The sequence below is a fragment of the Mercenaria mercenaria genome, chromosome 15 (assembly GCF_021730395.1).
Source record: "Mercenaria mercenaria strain notata chromosome 15, MADL_Memer_1, whole genome shotgun sequence".
Taxonomy (NCBI): domain Eukaryota; kingdom Metazoa; phylum Mollusca; class Bivalvia; order Venerida; family Veneridae; genus Mercenaria; species Mercenaria mercenaria.
Window position 1 is genome coordinate 26,375,683 of NC_069375.1, and position 15,653 is coordinate 26,391,335.

General features: G+C 33.9%; 1 long non-coding RNA gene across 1 annotated transcript; it reads right to left on the reverse strand.

Annotated features, from left to right (window-relative positions):
• Positions 1 to 1,380: 1,380 nt before the first annotated feature.
• Positions 1,381 to 6,276, reverse strand: LOC123549375 (uncharacterized). Its single transcript, XR_006686035.2, has 2 exons — positions 6,066 to 6,276; positions 1,381 to 2,378 (listed from the first exon to the last, which is right to left on the reverse strand). It is a non-coding gene; the product is annotated as an uncharacterized LOC123549375 (long non-coding RNA).
• Between the last annotated feature and the right edge of the window lie 9,377 nt (positions 6,277 to 15,653).

The window sequence follows — 15,653 nt, forward strand, 5'->3', positions numbered from 1 at the left end:
GTTCATCATCCGAAAATTATTTTGCTTTACATATACGTCATTTTCGAAAATTTTCACAGAACAATACATTGTGTGTATCTTCCTCTTTTTTTTGTATATGTGCTTGACTGCGCTAGCGCACTTTCATTTTTTGTCTAAGAATATTTAATTTTATCCGCTATTTTAATTTTTGTCGTTTGGTAAAATTCATGCGTACGCTGATAATAACATTTTATTGACTATCTATAAAAAGTGATAATAATAATATTATATGTTTGATTGACTCATACATCGGAAAACTTATTGTTATATTTTGAGCAAAAGATCATAATATCCTGCACGGTGACGATCATAAACGTGTTTAAATCTGACTCTTTATTCTTTGAGCTGAACAAAATTGCAAATATCATTAAATTGTGTTTAAAACGCAGTAGCTTTGGATGTCATGAGACATTTTGATGTTATTGACTCGAACTTTTATTGTAAAACTTGGATTATGGCAGATATTATATGACCAAAATATATTGGATATGATCGTACTTCCAAAATTACTTGATGCACATACAGCCATAATTTAGGCAGAAATTTACGTTGGTCAAATGTCAGATCACCGAAAAATTCTATTTCTTCGTAAAAGAAATATTATTTTCAAATAAATATCTCCAAGGAAATATTCACGGAGTAAAACGTATTTAATTAAACTTTTGCATCATCTTATTAACATAAACACTCCAATATCATATTAAATTTGAGTGTGTTTATAAGGTTTATTGTGACGGCAGATTTATTTAGGATGTTGTATTCTACTCTTAGACTAGTAAATTTAGCCAGGCTCCGATCACACGAGTCGTGCAAGCGCCGAGTTTAATCCTGCCTTGTAAAAATACAGCTAAAAACATTTGTCTCATAGAGTGTATATTTTCTCAGTACACACTGCATACTTGCATTATTTTGCATGAAATCGTTCGATGTAAGAAACATTTAGTATGAAAAAGAATTGTTAAATATTTTTTGTCATAGTGTCCTATTACTATAACATGTCAAGTATTTCTGCTTTGTATTCAAATGATATTCGATATTTTAATGGCCCGGAAGATGCTATACAAAGGATGCAACACAAAATTGGAACAAAAGTACTTTTTATTTTCATTTCAGTTTTCAATTAAATGAATGCTAATATTCTAAGATACCCTCACTTGCTGACAGAGCAGTGATCAAGTCACAATTGGAATATACATGTTATATATATATATATATATATATATATATATATATAGACAAAGTTAAGGCTGTCCGTATGGAATGGTTAATCAGAGCTAAACACAAATATTTTCGTATTGTGTGCAATAGTATCCAACTTTAAAAAATGTGGCACTTCCTTTCCTTTCCCGAAAAGCTCGAAGTTTTACAAAAATATGTCTTGCTTGGAATATGTTGTCCATGTTTTCAACTTTTCCACAGAAATCAGGATGTTTGATTTATTACTTGAAAAAAACAAAGCTTTTTGCTACATGTATTCTTTGAGCAAAGATAAAGAATGTTTTGTAATACTAAAAGATGAGGTTATGAGAAACGTTAAATATAAATATATTACTGCGTTAAGTGAGCTTCAGATCACGTCTTGTTCACTGTGAAGTAGTATTTATAATATTAGCTTATTTGAATAAAGTACAAAAGCAATGATTTTAAAGGACGATACTTTGAATAATTATTGAAATGAAATCTAAACATGGGATTTTGCAGGAATGTAATACTAAATTGTACATTTTGCCATTTCTCAACCTAGCAAAATATTTTAACACGCTCACTGATTTTCATGTTCAGCTCCATTCAGCTCCATTGAGAATGAGTTCCCACAGTAGGAATATTTGTAATAAAACGAGATGAACATAAAAGCACGAAAGGTAAGGATCTTAAATTTACTACATTGTAAAAATTATTTAAGGAAATATAAAAGGACAAAGATGAAAGAGACAGCAGCAATACCAACAAGTACAAAGACAAATTTTTGATTTCCATCCTCTTTCTTAGTGTCCTTCTCCAATTGAAACTCAATATCACTGCACATTCTCTTGCAGATAACGGTGTTGATATTGCAAAGGTCGCCTATTTTTCCTAGTGTGTCTGCCAAGCACTGGTAATATTGCCCTGGGTCTTTATTGTATTCCTTGCATGGGTGCGGATTACCTCTGTATTGGCAACCTATTGCGGGTATTTTACCATCTTTAGAAGCTGGACAATTGACTGCTAATGACCGGGGTCCGGGTCCGTTCCTTGTTAGTTCCATCCACTTGCACTGTCTATTATCATAGATGAAATAACCAGAAAGTTTGCCCTGTGTGTCTTGATATATCAAATTAAGAACTGCCAAAGCGAGCACTAAGGTTCCCTTCAACATACTGCAAATAATATGTAGAAACTTAGTTTTTAGCTATAAATAGAGCTGAAAAGAACTATGTTTCTTCTTTCAGCAGAGAAATCGTAGCAGCAATTTTCAGTTACCTCAATTTAGTTGAAGAAAATAAACTGCAAACGTGCACATAGTGTGTATCGGATTTTAGAATTTAACGCAGTGAGATTCAGAATTAGATTTAGATTTATCTTCACCGTCATTTATATCACCATAATCATTATAACGTATTTGCAAGTTTACTGCAGCTTTTACAAGTAAACAGTTCCACGTTTACAACCGATTGTGGTCGTTTCGAAATCGGCTTGTGTTTTTACATTTAAGTTGAATTTCGGTCCGTATCTCTTTGTGAAAATTTGAAGGGACATTTCCTATATATTGGAATACTTGTAAAATGGCCTCAGTGAAATGATGATGATATGTTATTGCACACAAAGGCGTCAACGCCGCCGTCGTAGAATGAAATGGGTATATCTAAGTAATAAACAGAGAGACACATTTAGAGAATGACGTAAACATGTTGTAAAAATGCCTGAGCATTCTGAAAGATTTTGACATATTTTCGTGCAAGTATGGAAAACATTCGACGACGAAATGCAAAAATAAAAGCAAAATATCGACCGTTTTAGGCAAAATTTGGTCAACGAAAGACGAAGATAATGTGTGCGTGTTCTCGGTTCCGTTTCGTTTCAATTTATGTTCAGATATATATTTGCAGTTCCCTCGTTAACTGTGATACCCCTTAAGCGTTTTATTTTCGTTTAAGCTTCGATTTCGATGTTCTATCCTAGTATGTGAAACAGCCTTAACATACTAGTAGATTTGCTTGTTAATAAAAGTCAGAAATAACACGTGTATGATCGTTACCAAATTAGCCTGAATTATACGATATTTAACGGACAAGCAACGCAATTGTTTTTATCAAAGCGTTAATCGAAAGAAGGTGGAAGATGTACATTTTGCTAGAGAAAGCCCGAAAAAAAAAAACGTAAGATCAATATAACTTATTGTTCACGGAACCCAGGAGTAATATAATTTTACGCCAACAATAATACTGTGCAGTAGAAGTACACCGTCATTTTCGCTTACATGTAGATATAGTCGAAGAGGCTAAGGAATTGTTTTTATTATTGGCGAGAATGTATTACATTTTATTCTACTTTACGCACAATTGCTTTAGTATTGTACCAATAGATAGAACGAATACAGATACAGCCATTTCTTTTATGAAGGAAAATATTAACACTTTGATTGTTTTGTATGTCTTGTTTTTTCTATATTTTTATGTTACGTTCAGTGTTGACAAGCACCTATTTTACTGAGATAACATGGCACCTCATTCGTTATCCACAGACGCACATACGTTCTAAGTAGCTAAAGACACCGTACAGCGAGGAACTGTATAAACTATTAAGTTTCTTGGGCCCTTTTCAAGATGTCGTATAGAGTAAGCCTTAGATTATGAATAATTAATTCTTTAATATAAGCGAAAATGCGGTGTGCAACGGTTATTTCGTTATAGACCCAGGAAACGGCGCAAGTTCTTAAATATTACAATAGATTCTTTCTTTAATTGGCAGGGGCCACGTTTTTTTTTTTTTTTCTAGTTAAATAGGTTAACGTATTTGAAAGGCGGTTATTTATTATGTTTATAGAGACGATTAATTGTTGCGTAAAATAAATGATGAATGCTTGAACTGATTTTCCTGGCACCTTGTAGACGATCGGGTCTAAAACCTTAACTGAGGTAACAGAAGTCGGAAGAAATGGAAATGATCATCCATCCATCTAGATTCAGATCAAATTTACGAAAAACGTAAACGGTTATGAGAGTTTTCTTACCACCATTATTTTCGTCTGGTCACATGCTTTATAAATATACATATAAATATACATATGTTTTAGGCCAGTCATTTGCAGGTAATTCGGGACAGGTCGCGCAAGGTGTACATTTTGGGCTATTTTGCCATAAAAATTAGTGTCCTGAAACTGGAGTTTTACTCGTTTTTATCCACACCCCGTTAAAAAAGACACACAAAAAACAAAGGAATTGGCAGGCTGAAAATGTCACATGATGCAGAGCTAATTATATGAGTATATTCAATCTACATTTTACTAACGATTCTCAAAATTGTACTTTTTACGATTTTTTTCGCACTGATATCAACGCAAATTTGTGGAATTTTCAAACTTACTGCCTCCTGCCCCTGCACTTTGTATCGTTGGGTCAAATTATAAATAACAAGAGCTGTCCGTAGGACAGCACGCGCGACTTTTCTCAGTGCTTGACTTTGAATTTAGAGATTTGCCAGTAAAAGGGGCTGAACTCAATCAAATGAATAATCTGAGTTATGGGGATTATTTCGTCTGGTGTAGACTTTGATAGATAAAAACTATTTTAAGTGTCAAGTCAATAGCTTTGACAGTAACAGAGCTATTGGACGTTATATAAAACTTTAACTAAAAATTCTAAGTTAAAAAGGGGCATAACTCTGTCAAACTTTCTCCTGGGGTAGATTTTGGTAGTAAATAACTATTTTAAGTTTCAAGTCAATAGCTTTGATAGTAACAGAGATATTTGACTTTATCAAAAAGTTTTGAACGGCGACGGCGACGCCGACGCAGGGGCGAGTTTAATAGCTTTACTTTTTCTTCGGAAAGTCGAGCTAAAAATGTGGAAATGGTATCGTGTTTCACGATTCCTGGCTTACTTAATTAGCACCACAAGGATAAAAACGAACAAAATTAGGTGCCATATTCTGACAACTTGCTATGCATAAAAAAATATGAAACAGCGTCGTATTTAAAATATATGTTGTTCTCTGCATGCGTACATGTACATACACTTATAATGTTATCCTATAATCACAGCTGAACTAAAACTACAAATCTTATCCTATTTGATGAACAAATACTTTCTGCAAACTGAGTCATCAGAAAAATGACAATAGCTTCGAAATCACTGGCATTACAAAGACGGAAAATGGTGCACTTACTAAATAAATCATTGCTAAGTTCTCAGAAAACAACAATCTAATTTAGGTGTTTTTTCCGATAAATTTCGTAAACTTCCGGGAAATTCGGTAATGATCATACACCGTGAATAAACCAAATACATATTTTGTATGATTCTCACGTATAAACCAACTAACAAATAAATAACAAAGTACGGTTGTATGCAAATGAGCCTAATATACCGCTTACAGGGGTATTTCGAACCTGTCTAAAACTCTTGTCAGTGGAAAAATTTACAGGAGATGGCCAGAAACACTCAATAAAAAATCCAAAACAATTTTTTTTGTTAACTTTTTTTGTACTTATCTCGAGTTAACAAATCATTCAAATTAATTGTGTGGCATCGATCTTACTGACGATTTACAAGCGTCTTTTTAACCACAAATAACTGCTAAAATAATTTCCTTGTACATGTATTTAAAGCCATGTATTCTATATAATACGCGCCTTAATAAAATTTTTAAAAAAATAATTCAAAATTCAAAATAGAGACGGACAAAATTGTTAATTTTAAAACTAAATTATATGAAAATATGATGCAAAGAAAGCAATGTTTCATTAATAATGATTTCCACATGTAACACATTTTAAAGAGGCGCTTAAATGTTAAATCCTGAAATATTGTTAAATCATGATTATGAAATTAAAAGCTATTGTTTACCTTGTTCAATTTTCAGATGCAATCCAATGTAATCACCTTTATGTATTTTGCCTGTCCGACAACAAAACGCTTACAGTCATTAAGAAATTGTAGTGAATATGAATGTTAAATCTGTATATACTGCTTCATTATTTTCTATGAAATATACATGCAGAGTACACTCCGACCAGTCATCTCCGCTCACTTACGATTGCAGCTGCAGCGACATTTCCGTGGTTTGTCATGTAAAAAGGGCCATCTGTTTCAATTAAATAAAATTTTCGATTCCTACACATTTCAATTTAAATTTGTGATATTTCCGAGTATTTCGTGTTTTGTCTAAATATAACGCTGGATTATATCTAGTAGTTTTTTAGGGAGATAAATTCTTAATATCCCTCTTAAGCTGTTAATGAGAGAATCATACCCGATGCTGAGACATTTTTAGATTGTAAGGACATATCCACAAGTAGATTGGTGTTGAAGGTTTATGTGTACCGTTTTTTTTGCCTGTTTTATTGCAAAAGTGGAAGAGGTCAGTTTCGTATTGTGGTACGGGTACGCTTTTAAAATAAAATAGGAAGATGTATTTCAAAGGCATTAATATTCCTTTTATCGGTTATTTATGATGCTTTTAGAACCAAGGGTTCCTGCGGACAAGTAATTGTTGTGAAAAATATATACAAATGTACAAATGTATATGCTTATATCGATTAAAACGGTCGGGGCTAAAATCTTACCTGAGATAACGGAAGTCAGACGAAATGGAAACGGTCATCCATCCATCTACATTCAGCTCAAATTTGCGAAAAAAGTACACGGTTATCAGACATACTTTTACCATCATTATTTTCGTCTGGTCAAAACTTTACAAATATACATGTGTTTTAGGTCTCATTCATAGATAATACGGGACAGATCGCACAGGGTGTGCATTTTGGGCTATGTTTGCCCCAAAATATAGTGTCCTGAAACCGGAGTTTTACTCGTTTTATCACAAAAACAACTAAATAGGCAGGCTGAAAATACAAAGTAATGACGAAGTGATAAGTATATGGAATACAACCGCTCTACACTTTCGTGACATTGTATAAAATTGTATTTTTTATGATTGTTTTCGCGCTGGTATCAAAGCAACTTTGTGGAATTTACAAATTACTGTCCCCTGCCCCCGGCAAAGATTGTAATAATTTATTTAAAGTAGTCCTAGACCGGTGTGAAAAGTCTATCTCACATTGGTATTTTATTCGCAATACTCTTAAGTGAGGAAATCAAATATAATTTCACTAGAAGAATATGAATAATAATCATCGACAGTTTTTCAATAAGTTTTTTTTTCTTTCAAAAACAATAAGGCATACGCGCCTGTATAGGAAAATCTAGTCTACCGGCTTAGCTCAATAAGGAGAGAGCTGATCTATGGATCGTTGGGTCATGGGTTCGATGTCCGGGCGAGGCGTATGTTCTCAATGACGATTTTATAAAACGCGTTGTGTCTGAAGTCATTTCGTCCACTATCTCTAATTCATTTAGAGAAGTTGACAGATACTTGCGGAAAACAGGCTAGTACTGGTACAGAATCCTGGAACACTGATTATGTTAATGGCTCATTATGCCTTTGCTTTAACTGTGGCTGCCACAGTTTCCGTTATGAACATAAAGTGTGTGGTTTTTTCAGATACTTGCTTTCTGTAATATTTTCTGTAATGTCTGTCAAAGGGTTGAATATTGATGAACACTGTTGAAAGTTTTTTTTCCTGATTGCCTCCCTTTATGGATATTACAGTAAATTAAAGTTCATGTGCATCATGTGCAATATTGAAATTAGCGTTTTTCTAAGATTGTACTTATGCAAAACATCTACTTGGATAGATGTGTCATCTTTTTTACATAAGATCTAAAGCCTTATGAAACTTTACCTGCCCATCATTACGTTACTTCGAGTAAAATACAGTTAAAACGGCTCTAACCTCTATAAAATCTTACAAAGATCTAACTACTCAAGACGCTGATTCTCTCTTTACTTAAAGGTTACTTAGTGCAAGATGGTTCTTTTTGGCATGGCGACTTACATATACTTGTGAGTTGTGCAATTTAATACTTAACAATCTACTTCCGATTTCATAGTTGAATGACTTGTTCAGTCAGATTCGAGTGCCTACGTTTATTACCCAATAAAAAGGTGCATCCTTGTGGTTAACAGTGCTATTCTTAGTTTTCTTAGAAGTAAACGTGCGAAGTGCACTTTTTTTCTATATTGTTTTAAGTGTTGGCAAAAATATGTTTTTGTTAAGTTTTCTTGGAAGTTGTCGTTTGAAAGGTTTACGGTGTTGCCAAATTTAACTGAATTGATTGCACAGTGTAAAAGGACACATGCATTTGATATGTTTTAGACTTCGAAATACACACTTTTGTATTTACTATACAGTATATTTAGCAGATTCGGGTTTGATTGTGTATGTTTATGAGAGGTTATAAAATGTGTAAAATCCTCTGATGATGCCCCGCATTTAACTGAGTTAACATGCATCAGACACGTAAAACTCAGACACACAAACATTTTGTACATAGTAAGTCTAATCTTCTGTTAGGCTAAGATTTATTAAAGTCCTACATGTACACGTTTGATAGCTAAATCTCTATTATTTTTCAATGAAAGGGGATGACAAAGGCAAGAGCAATTACATATAACACGCTTACCACATTGAATATTTAATAACATTAATGCGCTTGTCGCCATTTAAATGTTGTACTAACCACATTCACGTTATCCTTGCACTTCTTGAACAGTAATATGTCTAAACAAGTTTAGTCTCTTAGATGTTTAGATTTTTTCTTTTCTATTCTGTTTAGTCTAGTTCATTTAATTTTTTTAGCTCTAGATTCTTCTAAATAAAACATTTTTTTTTTATTTTGTGAAATAATTCTTCATTACAATCGATCTAATGAATGATTATATTTATGAAATCAATTTCATCCCAAAGAAGATTTGTTTTACATATATCTCTTATTTTCAAATTTTATATTACATAATGGCTCTCTTGTTTTGTTTAGGCAAAACATACTTTTGAAGGTAAACGTGACATTGCAAATTTAATCGTGATCGCTAATTTTGGTAATTTTTATATTGCATATTTCCAGAAATACCTACCGATGTCACTTCTGTAAGCATGGAGGGAATGAATGCGACACGTTTTGGCACACAGTAGACATTCACGCACAACAAGTTCTTAAGTTAGAGAAACTCGAACAGTGCTAGTGGGAAAATGGGATACAGAACGTTGAACTTTGCTAAAAATCCCAGAGATTTTGACAAAAACAAATAAAATCCTTATACCAGAATTTGGCAACGGTGAGATGAACGTAAAAAATGCCGTTGCTACTGAAGACAGTTATTTCGGACTGGCTAATCTTTCTCTAGATGCATCAGCGAATAGTCCATGTCCTAAAAGTAGGAGAACTTCAACACCACATAAACGTGCGGCAGATCCGTGTTCACCAACGCGAACTCAGAAGGAAATGATTATAAATGACAACGATATTAAAACAGACTACGAAACTATTCAAGAGTGTCTGCCTGAAGTGATAAAGGTCCTGCATGAATGTGCACTTTCTACCAATTTGAAAATACCTGGGCTTTAGCACGATATGTCAGCTTTTCATCTTCGAAAACATATTTGAACTCGGAATAAACACATATCCCACAGGGGTCCATACCGGGGCAAGGGTATATAGAGATTTTTGGAACTTCGTCAAATCGTTCGAAAGGTCCTTTTTCCTGTTGTCTGAAAGTGTCAGTATATGCCTCGGATGTCAGATATTTCCATATTAGAGAGCTGCAGACCTAGACATTTCAGAAATAATTTCAAAATGAATTTCGTGTAATAAATGTTGATTCTACGGAATCGTGAAAGGGCCATCAGACGCTAATACGTTTTATAACGTTACAGGTGCGTAAAGGATACGAGACGAATCTTTCGCCAGACGTTTTTGCTATTGATTACTGGTAAGACAGTAACTAATCATTACATTGTGTTGTTAATAGAACAGGTTGGCTAATGGAAGGTCGGCGCTTCACTATAGACGCCTTTATGAAACTAATTCAGGTACTTTCCGGCTTACGACGCCATAATACGGCTAGTAATTAAGTGCAAACTATTTTAGACACGGTTTCCTCTAGGGAAATACATGAATCCCAGCAAACACCTGAACAAGACCAACGTTACCACATTACAATTTTCGGACTTCTCAAATTTCTTTAACATAAGCAAAAATGCTTCGAAAGACTAGTATGGGAATATGAACGAGGTGATTATGATAGTCTACGAGCGGAAATTTACAATTTCAGTTGGAATAGATGTATCAGCCCTGATATCAATACATATTCCTCAAACATACTAGTAACAAATCACATCCATTGCAAACATTCCTAACAAAAATGTCTCAGTTAGACCCTCAGACGCCACTTGGATGAACAACGACATAAGGAAGAACACAAGCGTAAGCGAATTTATAGAAAGCTAACAGAACAAACGCGCCAAATCATTGGCAAAAATTTAGACAAGTCCGAAATGAAACAGTTTTGTTAATTCGAGAAGCTAAATCACAGTACTTCAGCAAACTTTCAGACAAACTTAAAATGGTTCTTTCTCTTCCAAAGACTGGTGGAATACCTTAAAATCTTTCAACACTACAACTAACAATAAAACTTTTCCTCCACTATTGAATTCAAACACTCGTCAAACAACATCTTCTGAATTCGAAAAGCTAATCTTTTAAATGATTACTTTCAAGAGCAGACTGTGTTAAGTGAAATACATCTTTCTCCAAACGAAACTGAAGATGTCCAGGTCCTGATGGTATAAGCAACAGAATTCTTCACGAGGCTTTTCCTCTTTGTGACCTTTTCAATGCTTCACTTCAACTTTCTACCGTACCAATCCCGTGGAAGGAAGCTCATGTTAGCGCAATCTTTAAAAAAGATGATGCAACTCTTCCTAATAACTATCGTCCAATCTCTCTCTTAAATACTATTGAAAAGGTATTAGAACGCCTCATTTTCAAGTACGTCTTTAACCATCTTCATGATTCTCGCTTTCCTTACTCCTGTACAATCAGGTTTCATTCCTGGCGACTCCACAGTTAATCAACTTGTCTTCATATACGATACTCCCTGCAAAGCGCTCGATAATGGTTTAGAAGTACGAGTGGTCTTTTTTTCGATATCAGCAAAGCCTTTGACAAAGTCTGGCACAAAGGTTGACTTTATAAACTATAACATGCAGGAATTACAGGATCTATTTCTAACTGGTCTCAAGATTATCTCTCATATAGACGTCAACGTGTTGTACTTCCTGGAGTCAAATCCAACTGGGCTTTTGTAAAAGCTGGAGTTCCTCAGTGTTCGATTCCAGGGCCTCTTCTTTTCCTTATTTTTATCAATGACATCGTAGAAGAATTCAGATCATGCATTAACCTGTTTGCTAATGACATAAGCCTCTATATAATAGCTGAGCAGCCGGATGATGTGGCAGATCTTCTTCAGTCAGATATGCAAACTATTTCATCTTGGGCAGAAAAATAGCGGCTAGTTACATTTAACCCGTCCAAATCAGACGCTCTCTTAATTTCAAGAAAAAGAAATTTTCAACTACACCCCCTCTTCGAATGTTTAAGCAGAATATTCCTGAGGTACTCGAACATAAACATCTTTGTGTATTCCTGTCAAACGATTGTTGCTGGCATTTTCATATCAACTACATTGTAGAAAAAGCATGGAAGAGGTTGAATATAATGCGTAAATTGAAATTCTCACTAGACCGTCGCTCCCTTGAAACTATATATATTTCTTTCATAAGACCTATACTTGAATATGCTGACGTAGTGTGGAGCAACTGTACCAAGTACGAATTGGATCAACACGACAAATTCAAAATGAATGCACTGCATTGTCTCTGGAGCTACCAAGCTTGTCTCTTTAGATAACCTGAAGACAGAAATTCCCTTGGGAACGCTTTCAGACAGACGTTATAAACACCGGCTTACCATGTTCTTCAAAATGAAATCTACTTTGACTCCAGCTTATCTATCCTTTCTTGTTCTTGATTCAGGTGATACTCGCTACAATTTAAGAAACTCGGAAAATGTTCATGGTGTACCTGCACGAACAACCTTATATTTCAATTCGTTTCTTCCCTCTGTTGTACGTGACTGGAATTTAGTGTGACGAGACATCCGCAACTCTGAAACACTATGATCATCATTTAAAAGTAATATAAACAAAAAACAAGGATGCACTCCAGAGTACTATTACATCGGAAAAAGGAACTCCAGGTGCTCCATACAAGACTACGTACTAAATGCAGTGCACTGAACCATCATCTGGTCTTAAAAATATCTCTCCTACACCATTGTGCCAATGTGGACAGATCGAAACAAACTTCCACTTTTTCTTTGAATGCAGATTTTTTACCGACTATCGAAACAATCTTTTTAATAATGTGAGGAATTTCGATATTGACACTGTTCTGTTTGGTAACCTAGACCTTTCTGACTTTATTTACTCATGTACAGAATACATATCCGAAAGTAAGAGATTCTTTTAGCTAACCTGAGACTGTCTCATTAATTCCTTTTCTCATTCTCCATTTCCATTCCCGGCTTATCTATCTTTCTGCAATATCTACTCGCACATCTATTTAACAAATCATATTTTCTCTTCCGTCATATATTGTCCCTTTTCTGCTGTTTACATTAATAACGATTATTATTTTTCGGCGTTAGCTGAATAACATGGATTTTGACCTAGATTCTGTAGTAATCGGGACACGGAACAGGTGCGCGCTGAGAAGAGAAGCCATTTATTAAGTCTTAAATGACATTGATTATTAGAAGGCACATATTAAATGGAACATATTTAGTAGTTTTGTTACCCTAAACTAAAATGATAGATTCTAATTTAACTGTAGAGTCAGTGTACCTAGTAGACTTACAAAGTCTGTTGAGATCAAGTAATCTGTAATAAAGTTTATTCTTTCTTCATACTGACAGTAATATTTTCTCAGAAAACCATTTTCTCTCTAGGCTCATCAGAGGTAAGAGATATCGTAATTTTTTTCAGAAAGTGCTATTAGATAGGATTGATTTTATGGCCAAGTGCGTTACAATTAAGGACTCTAACGACTGATGCCAGTCTATTTACCCAGTGTCGGACTGTACGCGGTTTCGCACACACGGCAAATTCATGCTCTTCGTGAAAATAAAGCAGAAAATTTAACTATTCTTTGTTATTATTTCACGAAACTGAGTTATTCCCCACATAATTTGACACCAGGAGTCTTTCCCCACTGGAGCCTCGCTCTGGCAAGTGCAGACAAAAACAACGTCTACATTAAATTGCCCTTATTGGATGTACGCACGTATTGAGCGTACTATATACTGACTAAAGGTTAGGGTTAGGTTTTACATAGGTTTAATAGTGTACGTTCAATGCGGGCACTTTAATGCCAACCACAAAAACAATAACAACACCAATGGAGGCCAGTAGGTCAGCTGAAATTTTTTAGATTTCATGAAAATAATGACTATGCAAACAACAACAATGTGCAAATTAAATTTAAAAATCACTATTCCATCATATATTATGTAAGTATTTACCTATTATTTTACCCAAATAAAAAAGATTTCAACATTTATTGAAGGTATCCCAATCTGCAAATGTTTGATTTTTTGCTTTAAGTTTTTTTTAACTGAGAACTTAATCAAGTTATTAGAGTTATGGGGGTCACTAGTGATTAGTGATTGTTTGGTCCTTTTTGCATTTTAGTGTGTACAGTGAACATTTCTTAAAATATTCCGGCTTTTTCCGCCATCATCCGTAAGTACTCGGAAGCTGTTACGGAAAATATTGTCGTCTGCTAGTCTGACTTTGTCGGTACAAATTGTTATAGCTCAAAGCCTATAAATTGTAGGCAACTTCACATTGACAAAATAAAGAAATTGTAACTAGACAATTTAAAACAAATTGATTGTTGAACTCAGAAACGCCGAAACCTAGAACTCGTTTAAAATAACACTAGGGAGGATTTAGTGTTCAATTCGCATTAAATATACAAATGCTTTTAATTTTCATCGCAAAATATACTTAAAGCAACTAATTCTCATGTCTTTCCGTAAAATATAGTCTGTCAGTAATTGAGTTTCAAAGCATTCTTAAGAAATATAACGACGATTAATTTATTAATTTCCAGTTACCTTTATTATTTTTGCCGAAGGATCTGGAGACTTTTTTATTGCCGCGGCGGTCCGGGTCCGATCTCCGACGCGGTCATCATTTTTTCTTCATAAAGGATTATATGTTTGTTTTTTTTTTTAAATTCATTTTCTATTATTCATAATATGACCAAACGTTAATTTGAAAGATAGCCTTGATGAACTGATAATTCTGCTTCTTTCCGAACCTCCATTGTATATATTATTCTGTATTCTTAAATTAATGCATGTTTTTGGTACATTCTTTAATCATTCGTTTTAGAAAAAATGCGATATCTATTATTTGATTTAATTGTAACAAATAGCTTAAAATTACCCTTTGACTTAAAAGGGTGTTTAAAAATTTTTCCTAGGGGTAAAAAATTCCGGTCAGTGTTTTTTAAAGGGGGTCAAAAAGATATTTTTTACTCCACTTCCGATATTTTTGGTTTTTTTTTTTTTTTGCGTTGAAACCCTTTTTCGCCCCTTTTATAGTCTTTTCCCTTTCTTTAAATAAAATTTTTTTTTTAAACGTTTTTTAAAACCCTTTAATTTTAATAAATCGATGACTAAAAAAATCAAAAAAAATTTTAAAAAATTCACTCTTTAAAACCAGATTTTGTTCCTAAAATTTACTGATAAAATCCGGGCCCCCAAATTTACACGAAAATTTAAACGTTATTACTTAAAAAGTTTTCTATTCTAAAATTTTGGAGATATTGATGAAGTTATTTTTTTTAATTTTTGTAGTAGTTTTTTGTCACAGTCCCCTTTCCAAATCACGAAAAATATGATTTTCTTTTTAACCCCGATATAAAAAATTTAAATTCCTTACCATCTAAATTCCAAAAAAAAAAACTTGTCTATCTTTAAATTTTGGAAACAGTAAATTATTTATAAAAAGGGTCATACCAAAACCTAACGGGCGAAGGGCAACAGTGAATCATGATCTTTTGCAGGGATGGGCTGATCATGATCACCTTATTAAAAAAGGAAAAACCAGTCGTGTCATAGTATTAAAATTCCCAAAGCGAGTAAAACTGCCCCCCCTGACCTTTTGACCCCTTGGTCCGAACCGCCCAAATCCCGGGCCCAAATTTTTAAAAAATAAAAAAAAAAAAACGGGTTTTCCGGGTTGCTTTAACTTGAAAAAAACCTTTACCAAAAACAAAATTTGAAACAAAAAAAAAAAAATTTTAAAAAAAAATTTTAACTAAAAAATGTACCCCCTGTAATATTCCTTCCGAATTTTTTATTTATAACTAACTTTTATACCCCCTTTAAACAAATTTATTGTCGCATTTTTTTTATCACTGTTATTTGCAATAATCAAAAAAGCGGCCCCGGGTGCTTTAAAAC